The following is an 18,962-nucleotide window of genomic DNA, read 5'->3' as shown; positions in this document are numbered from 1 at the left end:
TGCAAAATGAATGGAATCATGTGTTCTCAATCCCCTCGCCTGCTCAGGACCAGAGACTGAAGCAGGCAGAGAGCTGAGGAGAGAATTCAGCGGGACTGTGGACGAGGAGCGCCTGTAGGACCTGAGCCCGGGCCATCGAGCTGATGCTTTTCCTCCCACTGACCAAGTCCAAAGTGAAGACGGCATCTCACACGTGGAGAGTGGCTTTCCAAGGGCTTCTAGGTACAAGCCCCATCTCATTTAATTCCAGCGGCAGCCACGTGTTGGGCTGGTTGCTGGTTGCCTTTGTGCCACTTCACAGCCAACAATGTGAAGGGGTCACGGATACGATGGTCATACATCGTTGGCCACTACCTCAGAGGGAAGTCTTTAATCTTCCAAACCCCAAACTGCTGGACTCCAGACCCTATGCTACAGGGGCCTCTCCAACAAGTGACACAACAACAGGTCCCTTCAGAATGTTTTATACAGTCAGGACCTATAAACCCAGAATGTTTGTACAGCTTCCACAAATAAGAGCAAGTGATAAGATCGCCCTTAGAGTTCCCACATTATGTGGTCAACACAGAGGGGAGCTAGTCAAGCAAGTCTTTAAACATTGAGGTAAGCTTTTGGCCCCTGTACTCAGTTTTCTGGTGATAAAATAAAAAATCAACATAGATTAACATAAACATCGAGTTAATGTTAAATTGTAAAGACTCAACTACTTCCTTTCTCACCTTTCTATGCAATGAATGACGATAATATAGTGCTTTTCATTCACAAAAGTACTTGGGTGGCAGTTTCTCACGTACTCTGTTAAAGCAAAACAAAATTTAAAAAATTGGAACTACGTTTTTTAAAAAATCGACGCCAGATGACAATGTTGATGATAAATTTATCTCTACTGCGACCCATTGGGGTTTGTCCTGGGTATACAAGGATGGTTCGGATCAAAAAATCTATCAGTGTAATTCACCACATTGATAGATTTAAGGGTAAAAAATTCTTCAGATTAGTTCAAGAGAAGTAGAAATCTTATTAAATAAAATTCAAAATTACTTTAGAAAAGAATTTCTTAGCAATATACAAGAGTTTCCCTTACTATATACATGGCATTTGCCGTACTTTCGGTATCATACTGAATAGTGCAAACTGAGCCTCATCCCCATTAATATCAGGAAGAAGGCTAGAGTCCAAACAGCCACCTCTACTGCTCATATCACAGGGATGGAAAACATCAACCCTAGGGCCGAACTGTCAGGGATTCACACTCTGCTTCTCACTCATTGTTCTATCCTGGGCATACTCAAATTCCTGCTACCCCAGTTGCCTCTTGACAAGGACCCTGTCCCTGACCTGGAGTCAGGCTATCTTGGGCCCACCTACTGCAGCTGGAGCAAGAATCCTGCCTGGCCAGCTTAGGAAGAAGTCTCCGCTTCCAAACGTGATGAAGCTCCCCGTCCCTCACCTTTGATGCCTAAGTCCCTCATCCGCCTTCAGCAAGAATTCTGTGAAGTCAGTACAGCAAGAAGCCACCAACCTCTAACATCTCCTTAGTAATTTCCATCCGCAGATTCTGCATCCCCTGCTTCTTGGCTATAAATGCCCGTTGTCTTTCCTATGTGCAGAGTTGAGTCCCATCTGTCTCCTCTACTGTGAGTGTCTTGACACCCATTATAGTGGTCCTGCGTGAAGTCTTCTTTATGGTTTTGTAAGCAGCAGAACATTTATTTCTTAGCACTACCAATAAAATAAGAATAATGAAATTATTGATCTCATAGAGAGGTCATAAGGTGGGAAGAGCTAGTACATGCAAGGTGTTGAGAAGAGTAGCTAAGTCTCTAAAAACGCTCTATAAATTTCAGTGATTACCATCATAGAGATCTACACTTTTTAAAAGGAAAGGAACAGAATGAGTGGGAAGCAGGAGACAAGATGTTAGAAAAAATCCTAGAAGACCACAGTAAACTATTATCATGAGATTGCTGGAATACAAAACCAATTTTAAAAATCAATACTAGCAGTAACTCACACAATTTTTTGAAAGTTAAAAAAACACTGTCTTCTTCAGTAATGATAAAATATAAGGTGCCTAAAAATAACCTAACAAAAGATGTATAAAAGCTTTATAGGAAGCATTGTACATCGCTATTCAAAGACATGAAGACCGAAATAGGGAATAGAGAAATAGGTCATGTTCACATGTAGAATGCCTCAGTAATAGATGTCAATTCTCTCAAACTAATTTGTAAATTTAATTCATTTTTAATCAAAATCTCCATATTGCTTTTCTCAGAACCTAACAAACTGACAAATAGCAGTATCTGGCCTCACAGATATCAAGATTACCATAAAGCTAGGATAATCAAATTACCTGCCCTGAAAGAGATTCACACATAAAATAAAAATAATATTCATTTAAATATGAAAGTTAGTATTAATGAGTATATTTAATGAGTTAGGCTCTGCACAGAGGAACCAAAGTGCAGTGTTGCTCATTTAATCCCCCAAAAGGTATTTATCTGTTTTTTTTTTAATTAAAGATTTATTTATTTATTTCAGAGACAAAGAAAGAGAGAGAGAGGAGAGAGAACACACAAGCCTGAGCAAGGAAAGGGCAGAGGGAGAAGCAGACTCTCCACTGAGCGGGAAGCCCACATGGGGCTCGATCCCAGGACCCTGAGATCACAACCTGAGCCAAAGGCAGACTTTTAACCGACTGAGCCACCCAGGCCCCCAGTATTTATTAATATTTTCTCCTTTTTTGCAGATAAGCGGGACTAAGGAAGAAATGCAGGAAGATTATACAACTCCACGAAATGGACATCCCTGTTAAGTAATGGCACTGGGCTTTGCACCCAGGTTGTTTCTCTACCATCTCTGCTGTAGTATCCCTTTTAGAAACATGATATTCTACAAAGTGGCATTAAAATTCAGTAGGTAAAGGCTAGAATATTCATTAAGTGGGAATGGAACAATTGGCTAACCATACGAAACACACACACCCCCACACATACACACACATGCACATTCCAGAATGACGAAAGACCTCAATTTAAAAACAGAATTTTGGGGAAAAAAAATATAAAGATTCTCTTCACAACATTGGGAAGAGATTTCTTAAGTTACAAAAGCACTAACATCTGACAAAAGATCAATAAATTTACCTACTCTCACATTTACAACTTTTACACCACAGTTTTTCATACACGTGCAAAAAGGTCTATGCACACAGATGTTCACTGTTGTGGAATCTCACTAGCAAAATTTTGCTAGTACATCCCTAACAATAGGATAATGATTTACCCTCCTGTGTGGACGATGTAGGTATACTGCATGCAGATTCAAACCTGGATCTCAGAGGTGAGTTCAAGACTAGAAATACAAGCTGGAAGTCATCAACTTATGGTGTTTAAAACCTCAGCAGATCTTCTTCTCAGAGAGTATAGACGGAGAAGAGCAGCAGACCAAGGGCCAAGTTTGGGGTGCTCCAAAATTAAGAGGTAAACCTGAGGAGGGGACTGAGCTGAATAAGTCACCCCCACCAAAGATGACCACATCCTACTCCCCCAGAACCGGTGAATATAGTATCTCACAGGGGAAAAAGGACTTTGCAGATGTGATGAAGGTCAGGATGTTGAGATGGAGAGAGGATCTGGCCTGTCTGGGAGAGCCAAGCATAACCACAGCAGTCATTATCAGACCGAGGCCGAGGCGCTAGGGTCAGAAAGAAATGCAAGAACAGAAGCAGAGGTCGAGCAGGAGAGAAGAAGGCACGCCGCTGACTTTGAAGGTGGAGAAAGGGGTCCCATGTCTAGCAGTGTGGGTGACCCACAGACGCGGGACAAGAGAGCCGACGCTCCCCAGCTCTGTCGAGAGCTTGATTTTAGGCCAGAGAGACCCACGTTGGGCTTGGACTCTACAGAACCATGAGATCATAAACTCCTGCTGCTCATGAAGCTGGATTTGTGCAATTTCTCACAGCAGCAGCAGGAAATTCAAAGATTCGCTAACGATGTCTGGAAACCAGCAGCCGGGCGCCCAGGGAGGGCAGCAGGCAGAAGGCTACTTGTGCTGCACAAGTCCAGGGGTGAGAGCGTCCCTAAAAGGAAGGAGGGGACCCATGTGTGAACCAGGATTGTGAGGTAGGGTCCAGGGGGAGAAAGCACTGACGGCTGGGTTTGCTCAGATGAAGATGGTCAGTGACCAAGTAGCTTCCCAGAGAGTGGGCTTCACCCCGGCTTTTTTTTTTTTCTTTTTAATTTTTATTTGTTGGGGAGAGAGAGAGAGAGCACAGGCAGGCAGAGGCAGAGGGAGAAGCAGGCTCCCTGCCGAGCAAGGAGCCTGCTGTGGGACTCGATCCCAGGATGCTGGGATCATGACCGGAGCTGAAGGCAGCCGCCCAACCAACTGAGCCACCCAGGTGTCCCTTCACCCTGGCTTTGACAGGAGCTGGTTAAACAGGGGAGGAGAGGTGAGGTGGTGGAGAATAGAGATTCGGTCACCGGGGTTCCTGTAAGGAGCTAGAGGGCTGGACGGGGCGGCTTGTGTTTTTCCTTCAGTAGAGCCCAAATGCTAATGGAAAGAGTCCAACAGAAACTGAAGAATGGACCTTGTCGGGGAAGCCCTAATGGGCTGGCAGGAAAATACCCAGGACGGCCCAGGACACACTCCCTCCAGGACAGTGGCCTTGCAGAGGGCCCGCGGGGAGGGGGGTGGGCAGCGCACAGGTGGGAGGACATGAGTGGGGAGATGGTGTCTTCTCCTGAGCCTCCACCTGCTCAGGGAAACTGGGGTCATCGACTCCGAGGGCAGAGATGGGCAAGGACGGGGTGAAGGCTGTGGGAGAACAAAGAAGGTGTGAAATCGCCCCTTGGTGGAACAGAAATGGGCTCCAACACCCGCCAGCTTGAGAAGCAAGGCCCCATGAGTGTCCATCTCCTCAGCGTCCCTGAGGCCCCAGTCTCCCGGGGAATGTTCCCGTGGTGCGGATTCCACTTCAAAATGGGAGCATCAGCAGGTCCAAGGCAGAAGGAGAATAAAAGATGGGTTTTCTTTTATGTTCCCTAGTAAAAAAAAAGAAAAAAAAAAAAAAACTTACAAATTGTCCTAAATGTCACACCTGTATTTTGGTGAAAAAGAAAAGAATCCTAAAGGCAAAGCCTGTTTTTAGAACTTTGACAGCAGGAAGGACAGTCCTAACACATTAATGAGCGCCAGCAAACTCAAGGTTCTTCGGGGACAATTTGGAGACATTAAAACTTAGTTTTGAGTTTCATAGTTTAAAAAAAAAAAAAATCAGCATGAAGCCTTACCATCGGTGCTGTAAAATGCGTTATCATTTCTTAGCCTTTAGAGGGTTGACTTAATTTGAGTGTTGAACTATGACACAATTTTCATAAGCCTACACTGCCTACCATATGTTTCTAGAGAAGAAGACTGTTTGCACTGCCTCCCCCATTTGATGAACCAGTTTATAACCATGAAAATGTGATTCGTTTATTTAATCAAAACATGCTAAAAAACTTGATAGCTTCCTCCTTGAGCTTTGCATCACTGGTGAGAGATGAGAAAAAAGTGTTCAGCAGCTTTACCTGATTGACCATCATAAATATTCACATGTTACATATTTGCTCCATGGAACAGTGGTACAAGTGGCTTTCATTTATTTGCAAATTTATTGTCTTGACTGTATAAAGCAAATCAATTGTTGAAACTGTTTAGTAACATGCACCCATCCAATAAGTAGTGAAGGATTTCTCTCTCCCTTTCTCAGTCTCATGAAGTGAATGAAACTGAACAGGCTGAGCTTTAGAATTCCATCATTCTCACGCCGATGGTGAAGTGGGTATTTCCGTCACATTCGCGAGACAAGCTCTGCATATGCACAGTCAGTGGATGGTAAAATTCCACCATAACCCATAATTTCTTTCTTTAAAAAAAAAATGTACTTCTAGGAGTTCTGTTTCCAGGAACATGGCAGGCCCACCGTTCAGACGAAATCCTGAAAACAGCCAAAGACTCTGGATATATCTATTTTTTCATTCTTAAAAACATCTTTATGAATTACCAGGTCAAAATCTGAGGGGGGAATTGGAAGTGAGAAGCGTGGTAATGAAATCACTTTTGCCCTGAGAGCATATCTGGCGAATTTTCATCTTCATGATCTTTCATGAAAAGCCCAGGTCCCTTTGCAAAGTGGAGAGTCTAGTGAGAGACTTTCTTTCCAGAGAGCTAGGAGCCCTAGCTCTTAGGGCTATGTGAGGGAGAGGGGGCCACTCCCCACACTCAGGCCCACAGATGACCACCATGGTGCTGAGAACACGGGGAACACGGGGCTGGGAGCAAGGGATCCCTTCAGAATTTGTCACGAAAAATAAGCTTTCTACCCAGATTATTTTATTTTTTGTTCTGTTCTCGTTTTGTTTGGAATAAGCTATTGTTACTCTTGCTGATCTTTTTCCCCCAAACCTTATATATTCCATGAGGCCTTTCCAATATCCTAAAGCCCTTGGCTTTGGAACTAAAAAGCCCATCTATGTTCCAGAAACAGAGCTGTGTTCATGGAAATAGAGTCTGAGATGCAAAACTGAGGGAGGAGGGCTTACCGGGGCGAGTTCTCAGAAGACACATCTTTGAGGAAGGGGAGGAAGGTGGGATTGGGCAACGGGAGACGACAACTCTGAACAAGATCACATGTGCACATCAGCCATCTGCAGAGATCTCGGGCGCTGGAGATGTCTCCCTTGGTTCTCTCCCCAGCTGAGGCAAGCAGGTCAGATCCTTGAACCCCCAAGTAGACCAGTAAGTGGACATGGACTGCAGTCTGGGAAGAGGGAAACTTGAGTGGGATGGTTCCCTGTGGCTGAGGGCTGTTCCGGGGGAGGCAGCTGGGTAATGGACATCCAGGCTCCGAAGGGAGCTCCACGTAGAGCCTGAAGGTGTCTGCTTGCTGCAGGCCGCAACCACTATGGGTTCACTCACTTTTTCTCTTGAGTGTGCCCCATCAGGGAAATTCCTCTGGGATTTTGGTTGGACTAATTACCTGGGAAACTTAGAAAAGAAGATTTTTCAAATAAACAACAGCCCCCACTGCCATACTGGACCTCGGCTGTCACTGACACTCACGATGCCCTCCTCCACCACGAATTCAAGACTCCCCACTCCCCTGCTGGGCTGGGCTGGTTGCCTGGTAGGGTGACCCGGACCGGCTCTCTGAAGGGTCTGAGCCCCTGGGTCTCCCTCTCTTCTCAGGAGATGACTCCTGTACTTGTCCACCTATGGTAGGAGCACCAAGAGACTCCCCAGAGCAACCCTGGGAATCATATCCCCTCCTCCGTCCGCCTCATTGTACATCTACAATCCCACCTCCCCCTGATAAGTAGGGTCAGTGATCCTGCAGGATAAAAGCTCTTCCTCTTGTCTGCCGTTCAACTGTCAACTGACCAGGGGTGGTTGTAAAATAAAATTCAGTAACCATCTTATTGAGTCTTCTGTTGGAGGCGTTCTCCCCCTGGAAGCCACAGAACCTGACACAGCAGGGACAGAAAGCACAGTTCCCTCCGTTGGTCACTGGGAGCAGTGGTGGGTAAGACCTCTCCTACTACCTTCTTCTGGTTCTCAGAGCCACGCACTCTACCTGCCAGGGGCACGGCCTCATTGACGTGGCCTGCTTTCTGTGTCCTGGGGGATCACACTCGTGAGGCACTCTCTCTAATCTGGAATCTTAGCTATATTCATAAGACATTTTTTCTACCTCTCTGGCAGGGTGACAGCTTCTGGGTGATGTCATATGTGAAGAAAACAGTGGCTCTCATGGTCGCGGGGGCTGAACCCCCATTGCGATGAAGTGGGTCCCTTGACCTGAACTGATATTATGTGAAATCCTATGTTGTGGGCTCTGGTGTGGCCCCAGGCCCTGTAGGCAGGAAAGGCAAACCTGTGCCAAGACTATCTGATGAACCCAGTCAAGACTCATCTATATCCCGTCCATGGTGGAGAGATCCCAGTAGTCAGTTTTTACCAAATGTCTATTACTAGCACTGGGGGCTCCACCTTCAGCAGCAATAGTCCTTAGGTAGCCTTGGTCAGTGGAAGCTCATACATACAGGCTCATGTGTATCCTTCACCTCTGCCACTGTGGCATCTGTTGTCCCTGCACTGGGGTGACTGATGACAGGCTGGTGATGGTCTTCTGTTTATTTCGTTGCTACCTCTTCCATGGTGAATGCACTTGGCTGGGCATGACCTTGTGATACACGTATCTTCACACTGTACTCACTCCTGTGAGCCCATCTTCAAGCTTCTTCTTGTCCCCCCTTGGCAGGGTGGGGGGACAATCTTTCTCTTTCTCTTTCCAGGATACTCACCCCTGTTCACGCACTTTGCCATGAGTGTCACATGGTACATATTCTTATCTCAGGTCATCTCTCTTCCCTACAAAGTGGATAACCAGATGAGCTGCCCAGACATACATCCCCTGGAGGATTTCTCCTGACTGCCATCTTCCAAGACCTTCCGTGAGTGATATAACCTGCAGTCCGTTTTTGGAATTCACTAGCAAGTCAAGTCACCCTGGCCCCGTAGGAGACCATCGGTGTAGGTGAGAGAAAAAGACCAGAAAGCAATAGTGGCTGGTAAGGGACCCAGATAACTGCAACTTCCTCGTTCACTCTGGCCCTCCTTATGCCCAGGCCTGGAGAGCCCACTTCCCCTTATCATGAGTCCACTCAATCTTATAAGTCAATGAGTCTCACCGAACCCAGCCTGGCCACATAGTTAAATAACATCCCATAGTGACATGTTCCAACTCTACCAGGGTTGAGGAGCTTGCTAAGAGCTACTTTTCAAATAATGCCTACCTTTCTGCTCCTAATAACATGGCCTTTCTCCAAAATCCCAGGAGTTAACTTGGGATTCTCCCAGAGCTTGCTGTAAGCTCCACATGATGCCTTTCCCCATCATACATCTCTAGCACCATAGAGCTCTGCCGTACCATGCCATTTCTACCAGTGACGACCGTAGGGACAGCCAGGTTGTATGACACAACAGCAGGGTCACTTATACCACCGCCTGCCCTACTGCAGATGCCCTCCTCCCTGAGTCCTACTCAAAGCTGACAGCCTTCTGTATCACCCAGAAAATGGGTTGAAGCAGTATTTACAGAGACAGGCAGGCTGTCTACAAAATCCACAGGCTCACTAAGCATTGTGCTTCTTTTTAATGGTGGAAGGTATGAGATGAAATCCTTCCTTGCTTTGGAGGGGCTACTCAGGAAACACCAAGTCTCTGGATCCCCATGATTGTCACTGATATGGCAGGTCTCTGAGTCTTCATGAGTTTAATATCCATGTGTTTTACCAAGCCCTCCCTTGACTTATCACTTCCTGCTCATCTGATCCAATTTACATGAGCACTGATGTCATGGATAAATGTGATATTCTGGAATGTCCAGATAGTCCAGGTGGCTTCAGACTATTAACAGGGTGAAGAATGGGAGAGTTAACATGGACCTGGAGCAGGACTATAAAAGCATCCTTTGTTCTAGGTGAATCTGAACTGCTACTGATCCTTTTCTTCTCGGGGATGGAATAGAACACATTCCCCAAATCAATGACTTCCTTCCATAGGCCAAAGAATATATAAATACTCTCTAGTGAAAACCAACCAATCAAACAAACAAACAAACAAACAACCACTTCTGGCAGATCAGCTGCAAGGACAGCTACTCCTTGATTCACTTTGGGGAAGTTCTTGGTCCTCTATCATGGTTCATCTGGTCTTCGTAGGGGCCAGAACAACAAATTAAATGGAGCTGTAAGAAGGACCACAACCCCCATGTTCTCAGTCTTGACAGTGGTGCTCATCCCCAGCATTCCTGCCTCAGCGTGGCGTGAGCATATTTATGACTTACTCCCTGGTAGGAGAAGGGTGTGCTGCAACTCAACATTTCTTTATTCTGAGCAAAGGAACCAATGGGCAGATTTTGCCAAAGACTGACTATATCTATTCCCTATTGTAGTTGAGAGAAATGACAACCAGTAGGTTCAGGGACTGTGAGAGGGACCTGAGCCAAGACACTTTTTATTACCTGACTTCCTGGTCTGTACTCCAAGGAGGGGGACATGGTGGCATTCTGGGTCCCCAAGTCTCAGTGTCGGTTTGATAATCCTCAGAAAGCTTAGGGATTCCTCCTTCCCCAATGTGAATTTGCCGCACAAATGGCTTAGGTCCCTTTGGAGAAAAACTGAGGGAAATATTGCCAAACACACCTGCTGTAATGTTGGAGGACCCAGGGAGAAACTGTTTCCCCTTCAATTTAGGGGTTCTGGGTATGAGAATTAGCTCAATTAGACAAGAGATCCTGACTATTGCTGGGGTGATTTTGCTAACCCTCTCAATCACCCGTAATTTTTTTAATTGTACCAATTAAACAACACCTTCATAGGCTGCCAATCTATCTTACTTCTAGAGACAATGTGTCTCCTGACCGTCTCCATGGTTCTCTGCAGCACATGATACTCCCTGGGTGCTCCACTGACCTTACCTCTCATTGGGATCTTTGCCTACACCTTCCTTCTGCTGATGAATACAGTATCTGACCTCTATCCTCCCCATTGTTCCCAATAACCCACTCTGTGATTTCACATATGTCCTCAGCTCTGGCGCATAGAGTAGCCATTCTGGAACTTCTCAATGATGCTGGGGCCACTTTCTACCAGTGCATCCCTTTGTAAACAGGAAGTCTTCTGGCCTTCTTGGGAACATATCCACTGTAACATGACCATTCTTGGAGCTGTTTGGTCCCTTCCTCCACCATCTGCCTGGGTGTGGGTACTTGCTTCCTCCTTTTGAGCACCAGCCCAGCAAAGTGTTAGCTTTGCCTCCGGGGATTCTGGCCAAGATGTGAAGTCCTGTGCCAAGGTAGAGCACTCACTCATCACTAAACTCTCCCTATTCAACTTTATATTCTGTACTCTTTGTCTCAATCCTATGACCATTCTCTTGGCTCTTCTGGGACCTATTAGCTAGTTCCCACAGCTCCTTTGCCATTTAGTTCCTTTCACCTTTGCCTGCACAGTTCAGACCTGGTCACACTGTACTGAGATTTGGACCTTGCCATTCATCTTTTACCAGGAAGAAAGATGGGGCTAGAATCTGAGAGGGAAAGCACTGTCTTGTAGGATACTTGCTTTATTTGAGGCCTCCGTAAGAGGCCTTCAAGAAAGGGGAATCAACAATCTTCTCCATGGGGCAAGGAGTAGACCAATTCTGCAGGCTTGGAGGATTCTAGGAAACATAAGGGTGCAAGGTTCTCATACCAAGTATTAAGGTCCCACCTATTCCCTATTAGGACCCAGACTTTAGAGACCTGAGGATTTCACCTTCTCCAAAATTCTACATTACTTGAGATCACAACTGACACTCTAGCTGACTTGCTTTCCAGCTGGGGTTTTCTTATAAGCTGCCAATGATGTACTTGGGCTCTCACACTTTGCCTTAAAGTGGTGAGTCTCCCCTGAGCCTCCTGCTCTCCTCAACCCGAGGAGCCCTCAGCCACCATCACCCTGTCCCATGAACTTCCTAATCACTGTCTTCATAGAGCCTTTCCAGAACCATCTGGGCTCCACTCACTGCCAGGACATGGTCCTCACCATCAGCTAGCCATGTACTCCTCTCTAATTTTCCATTTAGAGTCCACTTTTTCACAACCTGGTCCTGTGTCAACTGCCTTAGAGGTTTCTTGGAAATAGTCTGAGATGAAAAATTGCATGCAGAAGGTTTACTGGGGAGTATTCCTGACATGTTCCCCTGGAAAGAAAACAGACAGGACTTTTCAGTAGGAGAAGCTAGCTTGCAATGAGCTTGTGCCTGAGGCCACCTCCAGCCAACCCTAAGAGGTGCTCTGGAGTTGAACTAGCCCACAGGTTTGGCTTGAATTCAGTGAGAGGGCTGCTTTTGTATGCCTGCCTTGGTCAGTCAAATGAGCATGGGTGTCATCCATGGGCACTAAACCTTGAGTAAGGCAGGTCCCAGCAGCAGAAGCTGATGTCTACCACACACCTCAGTTGTGAGTCCTCTGTAGGCTCTGTTCCCAGCAAGGGGGTGCAGGCACACCCCCTAGAGAGCGACTGGGGCAGCCAAATGGGACTGCTCTTTCTCTCCGCCCTTGCTCTCTTACCTGAGATGGTGCACAGAAAGCTCCTGCTTGAGTGGGAAAAGCAGCAAAAGGAACAAAGAAATCGGGGGAGAAAAAGGGAACCTCAATTCACGTTTCAAAATATCATTGCACCCAGCAACCTCACAGTTTGCTAAGATTCTCCCCTCCCCACTCGCATTCCTAAGGCAAGTTTTGTATCTCCCCTCTTTCCCACCACCCAGAGCCTCCTTCAGGATTATAACTGACTTATACTTCCCAGGACCCTCCACGCCTAGCACAGTAGCCCCAGCCAGTGTGGAATAAATATGTGAAGCCATCAAACAATCTGTTTACCTTCCTTCCAGCCAGTTGCAGGGTGGAGGGGGAGCCGTTCGGTGCCAAACGGAGGAGGCCCGACCTACAGCAGAAAGGAGTTCCAAACATCCCAAGACTAGGGCTCTTTCCTAAAACCTTCAAGGAGGATGTTGGGATGCCAGAGAGCACAAACTGATTTGAGGAAGAGACCTGAAGAAATCATACTCTTCTCTCAAACAAGCAAGGCAAAAATAATGGTAAGCCTGTGGGTAGTGAGGCCTGTGCACACCACTGAAGATAGGAACACAGACAGGTGCTCCCTGGGGCAGGTGCCCACACCCCTGCGCTATGTGCTCAGACAAGCAGAGCCCTGGATTTGATCCAGACAGCTCTGGAGGGGAGATCTAGAGTGAAGTACCAGGAACTGGCCTTGCTAGTGCAAGTTTCTCCCGCTTCTGAAGCTCTGTCCTATGTCTGTGTGAGGACGGGAGCGAATATCCGCTCTCCTCGTGCAAAGAATTGCCCTGGGGGTTTCTGTGTGCATGACTCCCTGGGGAGGAGAAGCTGGGGACAGACACCCAAGAACCAGTCACACCGAAAATCCTGTGCCTTAGTCCTGGTCTTGCTGATTCTTGCCTGGGAGCTTTTGACTTCAACGCCTTATGACTTTGTTTCCCCATTGCCGAAAAGGGGTAGGAACCTCCAAACCTGTGAATGTGTTGTAAGGACTAAAATAGAGAGTACCGATATATTGTTTCTTGTTGCAGAATAACAGAAGCTGTGAAGTTGTTTAAATGTTTTGGGACCCTTCCAACAAATGCCAGCTGTTAATCCGGAGGTTACTCTCTTTTTATTTTACCCACCCCCCCCCAAGTTTAAGTACATCATTTTCTGTGAATTGAAAGGTCACTTTCTATATCATTAGCCACCAAGAAGGCTTGACTTTGGCTAGCATTTTTATTTTGCTTTAAGGTAAAAAAAAAAAAAAAACCTAACTACTGTAGATGGCAGCAACTTTTGCCTGAAATCATCGTCTCCCCCAACCTGCCCTTTTCATGTGCACCCTCCCCGACCAGCTGGGCCCTGGACTAAGAGGTGAGGCTTCTCCTGAACAGCCTTGGGACTTGTGGGCCTGACTGAAAGCCCCAGGTGAGGGGGGTGCAGGAGGGGACAGAAGGGTGTTGCTCCACAACCCTGACAACAGAGTCCACAAGATTACTTGTTGCTCTCTAGAACCTCAGCCTCCCAGCAAGGCTACGTCCCCACCACCACCACCACTGGCTCTCAGTCCCACTGTCATCAGCAGAGCAGGGCAAGTCCACCAGGTGGCCCTGACCTTCCCATGACCTGAGCAGGCCCTAGGGCAGCCCCAACATTAAGAATATTCCTGCTGAGCCAACCTGGGCTGGACCCACCCAAAGACCACGGTATCGGCCCCACTGAGAAACCAGTTGAAATCCCACTCCTTCTGGTAAGTGACAGGAAACCAAGACGGCTCCCTGGCAGTTCTGAGGTTAACAGGGTGGGTCCTGCCAAGCCCAGACCTCTGGTTTCTGTTCCTCTCAGGGTTCGGTCCCTCCCACCCATTAGTCAGGGATCTAAGTGAACACAAGATGCGACAAGTGACAGAGGCTGCCCAAGGTCAGGATGGTGTCACGCTTGCCTCTGCCTCTCCGGGCCGTGGCACGCTGATCATGCCGTCCTCGTGAACAATTCCCCACCTCTCACCACACCACCCTCGATTCTTCCCAGGGCAGAAATCCCTTCTGGGGAATGATGGAGGACACCCACAAGCGATCAACCACAAGCCCTTGGGTAACTGAATATAAACCAAGATGCTCATCCCAGTTGGGTGTTGTTAAGAGTCAAAAAAGAGAGAGAGAGAGAGAGAGGGAGGGAGAGAAAAGACAAAAGGAAAGAAAAGAAGAGAAGAGAAGGGAAGAGAAGGATCTGCCCTGAGTCCTGAGCCCATGTGCCTCCGACGAGGAGATGCTCCTATTGGTTCCACTGACGAAAGGAGGTACGGAGTTGGTGAACTCCGCACAACCAAATCAGGACCAAATCCCTGTGAACCAAGAAAAGAAAACAAGAGAAAAGACCCAACCTTATTTTATTTGGAAATAAAATGCAAATTATTGAAAAGAATAATGGTCCGATCATTATAAAGCAATTTACAGATCGCTGTAAAAGGCCTCTGGCCCAAGCACTCGACGCCCTGCTGTAAGGGGCTGCCCGAGAGGCAGGCGGGACGTGGGGGACACAGAGAACTGCCAATCAACCCCCAGCCCACCCAGAGTGAGCGGTGGGGAGCCACCTGCCTGGGCATCTCAGGCCCCAGGGACAGAGGCCCAGGGCAGATCACCCACACCTCTGAGTGGGAATGAAGGCCCTTGAAACATCCTGCTCCGAGAAACAGGAAGCTCAGGTTTGGGTGTGCTCCAGGAGAAAACAGACAGACTGCCAGCCAGACAGACAAGGGTCATGGGAGTCTTGAGTAGCACGATCTTTATAAACTCTTGTTTTGGTGTTCCCGTGTGGCCGCTCAGGGACTGAGTCACGTGGGCAAGTTTCTTAATTTCCCAGAAACTCAGGTTCCTTATCTGTAAAATGACCACCTTAAATTGCTGTAGAGACGAAATGGGACAAGTCTTGCAAAGCACCATGTACATCACCCCTGCGCTGGCCAGTATTCTTGTCACCGGGTCGGTTTGTGGGTTTGGGCAATATTGCAGGACTGAGCGGGAGACCGATGTGCATGCCCCCTCCCCTCCCCCCTGCCCCAGATGCTCACCCTGTGGTGTCGCCTACTGCAGGCCAACGTCACTCATCAAGACGACAGTAGGTCAAGACCCCAAGCTTGGCTCTCATCCCCCACCCACCACAGAGCCAGTCACGGTGGCTCGGTTTGCTCAGCTGCGGAAGTGCGAGGTTCAGAGTCCATGGTGTCTGAAGTTTCTCCCTGTGTAGCAACTTCTGAGCCTGTGCTTTCCCAAGACACAGTCTCTAGTGGAGGGCAGTGACCATGTACTTGGTGAATCTCTCTGGAGACCCAGGCAGCCCTCCCAAGGCACCTCATTGTGGTGTCCCCAGGTGAAGCCACTGTCAGGGGACGTTGACAGCCCTTGCCCAGACTATGGTTGAGAAGTAAACCTCCGACGTGCTCGAATTCCACCAGGCTTACATCTCGCAACAGAAAGCAAGGTTGAGTGGGCTCTCTCATTCGTAAGGACCCCAATCCAGGCTTAAGATGTTCCTTAAACAGATATCATCTTAGGGCACCTGAGTTGGTTAGGCGACTGCCTCTGGCTCAGGTCATGGTCCCAGTCCCGGGATCGAGTCCCGCATCGGGCTCCCAGCTCTGTGGAAAGTCTGCTTCTCCCTCTGACCTTCTCTTCTCTCGTGCTCTCTCTCTCTCTCAGATAAATAAATAACATCTTTTAAAAAAAAATTAAAAAAAAAAACAAACAAACAAAACAGATACCATCTAAAAAAACAAAAACAAAAACAAAAAACAAAAAAAACCTCCAGGAAGCCAAGCGTTAAAAGTGGAACTTGAGACTTTTTTCTCTTGGTTCCCTATTACGAGCATTCGCTGCTTGCTTGGCGACTGCATTCCTGTGCACATCCCCTCAGCGCACGCAAGGGCACACACACGTTCTCCGTGGCATCCTGCCCGAGGCGGGACGGTGCTTAATGGCTCCAAGGGATGGCACGAGGTATTGGCCTTGGTGGGAAGTTTCACAGGATTTTCTGGACAGGCCTATGGGAGAAGATACCTCCCAGCTGCCAGGGTAAATTACCAAAAAAGGCAAATGAGGAAAACAGTCCTTTCCAAACACATCCCATATGCTAGTTCCCTATGCATAGAGATTACCACAGTTCCCAAGACCATGGACGGGGCTTAGACTTTCAGGTTAAAAGAAAATAGCACTTCTGCTCCTGGACCCCGTTGCTGTTTTGTCACTATGTTATTGCATCAGCCTGGGAAAAATAACTACAGCTACCTGGGCCTCAGTTTCCCCATCTGTGAAATGACAATTTGTATTAAATGGCATCCAAATCCTTTCTAGTTGCCAAATCATGGGAAATCCCTCCCCAAAGGATTTTTTAACCCCTGTGGGGCCGTGGGTCACTACAAATCTCTGACAGAAATGTGGACCTTCTCTCTGGCAAGGTGTGCAAAGACTCGTCAACACAGAGTTCATGCACGGAGCATGAGAGGAGATGCGGAGACTCCGTGGGGCCTGCGTGTGGGATGAGCTAACGCTCTCACCTTCCAGGAGGACATCCCAAAAGACAGTCTCTCTGAAAGAGAAGGGAAAGAGATGAGAACGGGGCAAGCGTGAAAATCTGAAATTTGAACTTAGAAACTAATACCGTGGTCTCATTCTGAGCTTTTGAAAAGTGAGCCATGATTCCGTATAATACTTCAGAAGATAAGGAACGGGAGATAGGACAGCAAGGTTCGGCACTGATAAGCTGGGTAAGCTACATCTGGGGCCAACTGGAAGCATGGAATCAGATTCCGAGGTATGATGCAAACATCCAGAGCTGCAGTTCTTGACTTGAGTGTTTTCCCCGGATGTTCCGCCCATGCGCCAGAGCGGGAGGGAGGCTGGCTGCAGCCCAAATCGAATTCTTGTGTTCCTATAAGATAGTACCAGGCACTCGCCTTTCATCAGCCCCACGTCGGAGGCATCAAGGCACCACGTCATGGTTGGATAATCCTGCATTCAATCCATTGGACTGAAGACAGGACAAATACACTAGGAATCAAAGCACTCGATGACTCATGTCAGCGGTGTAAATTGAAAGTCAACACTTGCACTGCCTATAATCTAGCTGGAGAAGAGTTTACGGTGCAGAGTTTTCTGTGTAGACTGTCGACACCCCTTGAAAGGAGAGCTGCCGGTGCGTGTGTGTGCACGTGTGTGCACGTGTGAGTGTGTGCAAGACCTTAAGCATATGTGTGTGTGTGCACGCGTTTAAAACGCTCATAGCTCACAGCTTTAAACAGTACCACCCACTCCAGGACAATGGAAAAGAAAACAAAAAGGAACCCCAAACTTCTGTCTCATTCAGAAGTAAAATGCTAGAACAATGGTCAGAATTGTAGGTGAGGTAGTGATGCTAAAGAGTTGTTTCTTTCCAGACATGTTCCGGAGTCAGAGTACCTCCGGCACTCTCTGCCACGTCTTCACCCAGCTTGGTCTGGCTCAGGTCTGTGTGTCCTGGTTCAAAGGCTATTTTTCAAAGGAACACTCTGGAGCTTGCAACTGCTCGTGCCTCTTTAATCCAAGTCAGCAAGCACTATACATGAGTTTAATGGGAACTTTTGCCCTGCATGAGGCTGTAATATACTTACAGACCAATATACTTAAAGACGGTAGCATACTGAAAGGCCAAGGCTCTGCATTCTTCACTGGAGCCATGCCACGCACAACACCTGATGCAGTGCTTGTCGCATAGGTGACCCTATCTGATCAGCTGAACCATCAGTTGAAGTTACTGCTCTGAACCAGTGAGTGAAATGAGGTGGCAAACACGGGGTCCGAGGGGCTCGACACTGGGTTCCAGTTCTGCCACGCACTAGTTGCTTTAGTTAGAAACTACTTCCAACTTCCTCTGACCCCAGTTTCCTTATCAGTAGAATCAGTGGTTTGAACGAAATATGAACTCCAAGTCCCCTTTGGCTTTCTGCATCTGTGAGTTTGTTAACAAGAACCTGGTGTCAGAAGGAACTCACTCTAAGTCTGCCCATCCCGGACTTTTCTTTTAATCAGAGGGATGTAAAGAAATGGACAATTCTTCAAGAAGAAGGGAGGTAATAGCTGCCCTTACTAGTCACATGTTTGATGTTTCTAAATGGCTTCTGATTTACTTGGAACCTGAAGCTTATTCAGGAGACCATCTGCATTTTTAGAGGTCCTTGAAATCTGTCCTATCTGAGGGTTGCCTTTGAAAGCTACACCAAAGGGCCACTCTGCCTTGGGAAGGACAGACGATGATTGAGGTCCCCTGCGTAGGAAGCTGACTTCCATGAGGAACAGTGTTCTGCTTGCACACAAATTGGACCATGGACTCTGGAGGACAAGGATAGAGATCACAGTCCTACTTTCTTGAGACCCCTTGGAAGATGCTGGTCAAGGGAAGAATAGGGCAGTGGGGTCAAGTGGTCAGACTCAGGAGCCGGGTGTTCCTCTCCCTGGTCCAAGTGTCGCCAAGAAGCCGGAGCAAGAAGCTTTGGTGGAAAGCTGCACTGAGAGAGGCAACAGGATCATCTGAAGAGACCACTGGCCATGGACCTTCAACAGCCATGGCCGCAGACTTGTCTCTCCAGCACTCCTATCTCAGGGGTACTTCTTGGCCTCCCCATCTGGGTGAGCCGTTCCTGACCCCTCCTCTGCCCTCCAGACACCATGACCCTCCCATCCACAGGCCTGCTGTCCCAGATGCCTTGTCATCCCTCCACTGTTGCACTCACTTCATTGCGAGAAGAGGGTCTGCGCATATTTCTGTCTCCCCC

At 47.6% G+C, this 18,962-nt stretch overlaps 1 long non-coding RNA gene across 1 annotated transcript; it reads right to left on the bottom strand.

Moving 5' to 3' along the window:
• Positions 1-4,375: 4,375 nt before the first annotated feature.
• LOC116596588 lies at positions 4,376-15,386 on the bottom strand. The gene is made up of 3 exons (XR_004288202.1): positions 15,228-15,386; positions 6,591-6,808; positions 4,376-5,048 (listed from the first exon to the last, which is right to left on the bottom strand). It is a non-coding gene; the product is annotated as an uncharacterized LOC116596588 (long non-coding RNA).
• Between the last annotated feature and the right edge of the window lie 3,576 nt (positions 15,387-18,962).

This window comes from Mustela erminea, chromosome 7, assembly GCF_009829155.1.
Source record: "Mustela erminea isolate mMusErm1 chromosome 7, mMusErm1.Pri, whole genome shotgun sequence".
Lineage (NCBI taxonomy): Eukaryota > Metazoa > Chordata > Mammalia > Carnivora > Mustelidae > Mustela > Mustela erminea.
Note: the sequence above shows the minus strand (reverse complement) of the source record. Positions and strands in the feature narration are given on the sequence as shown.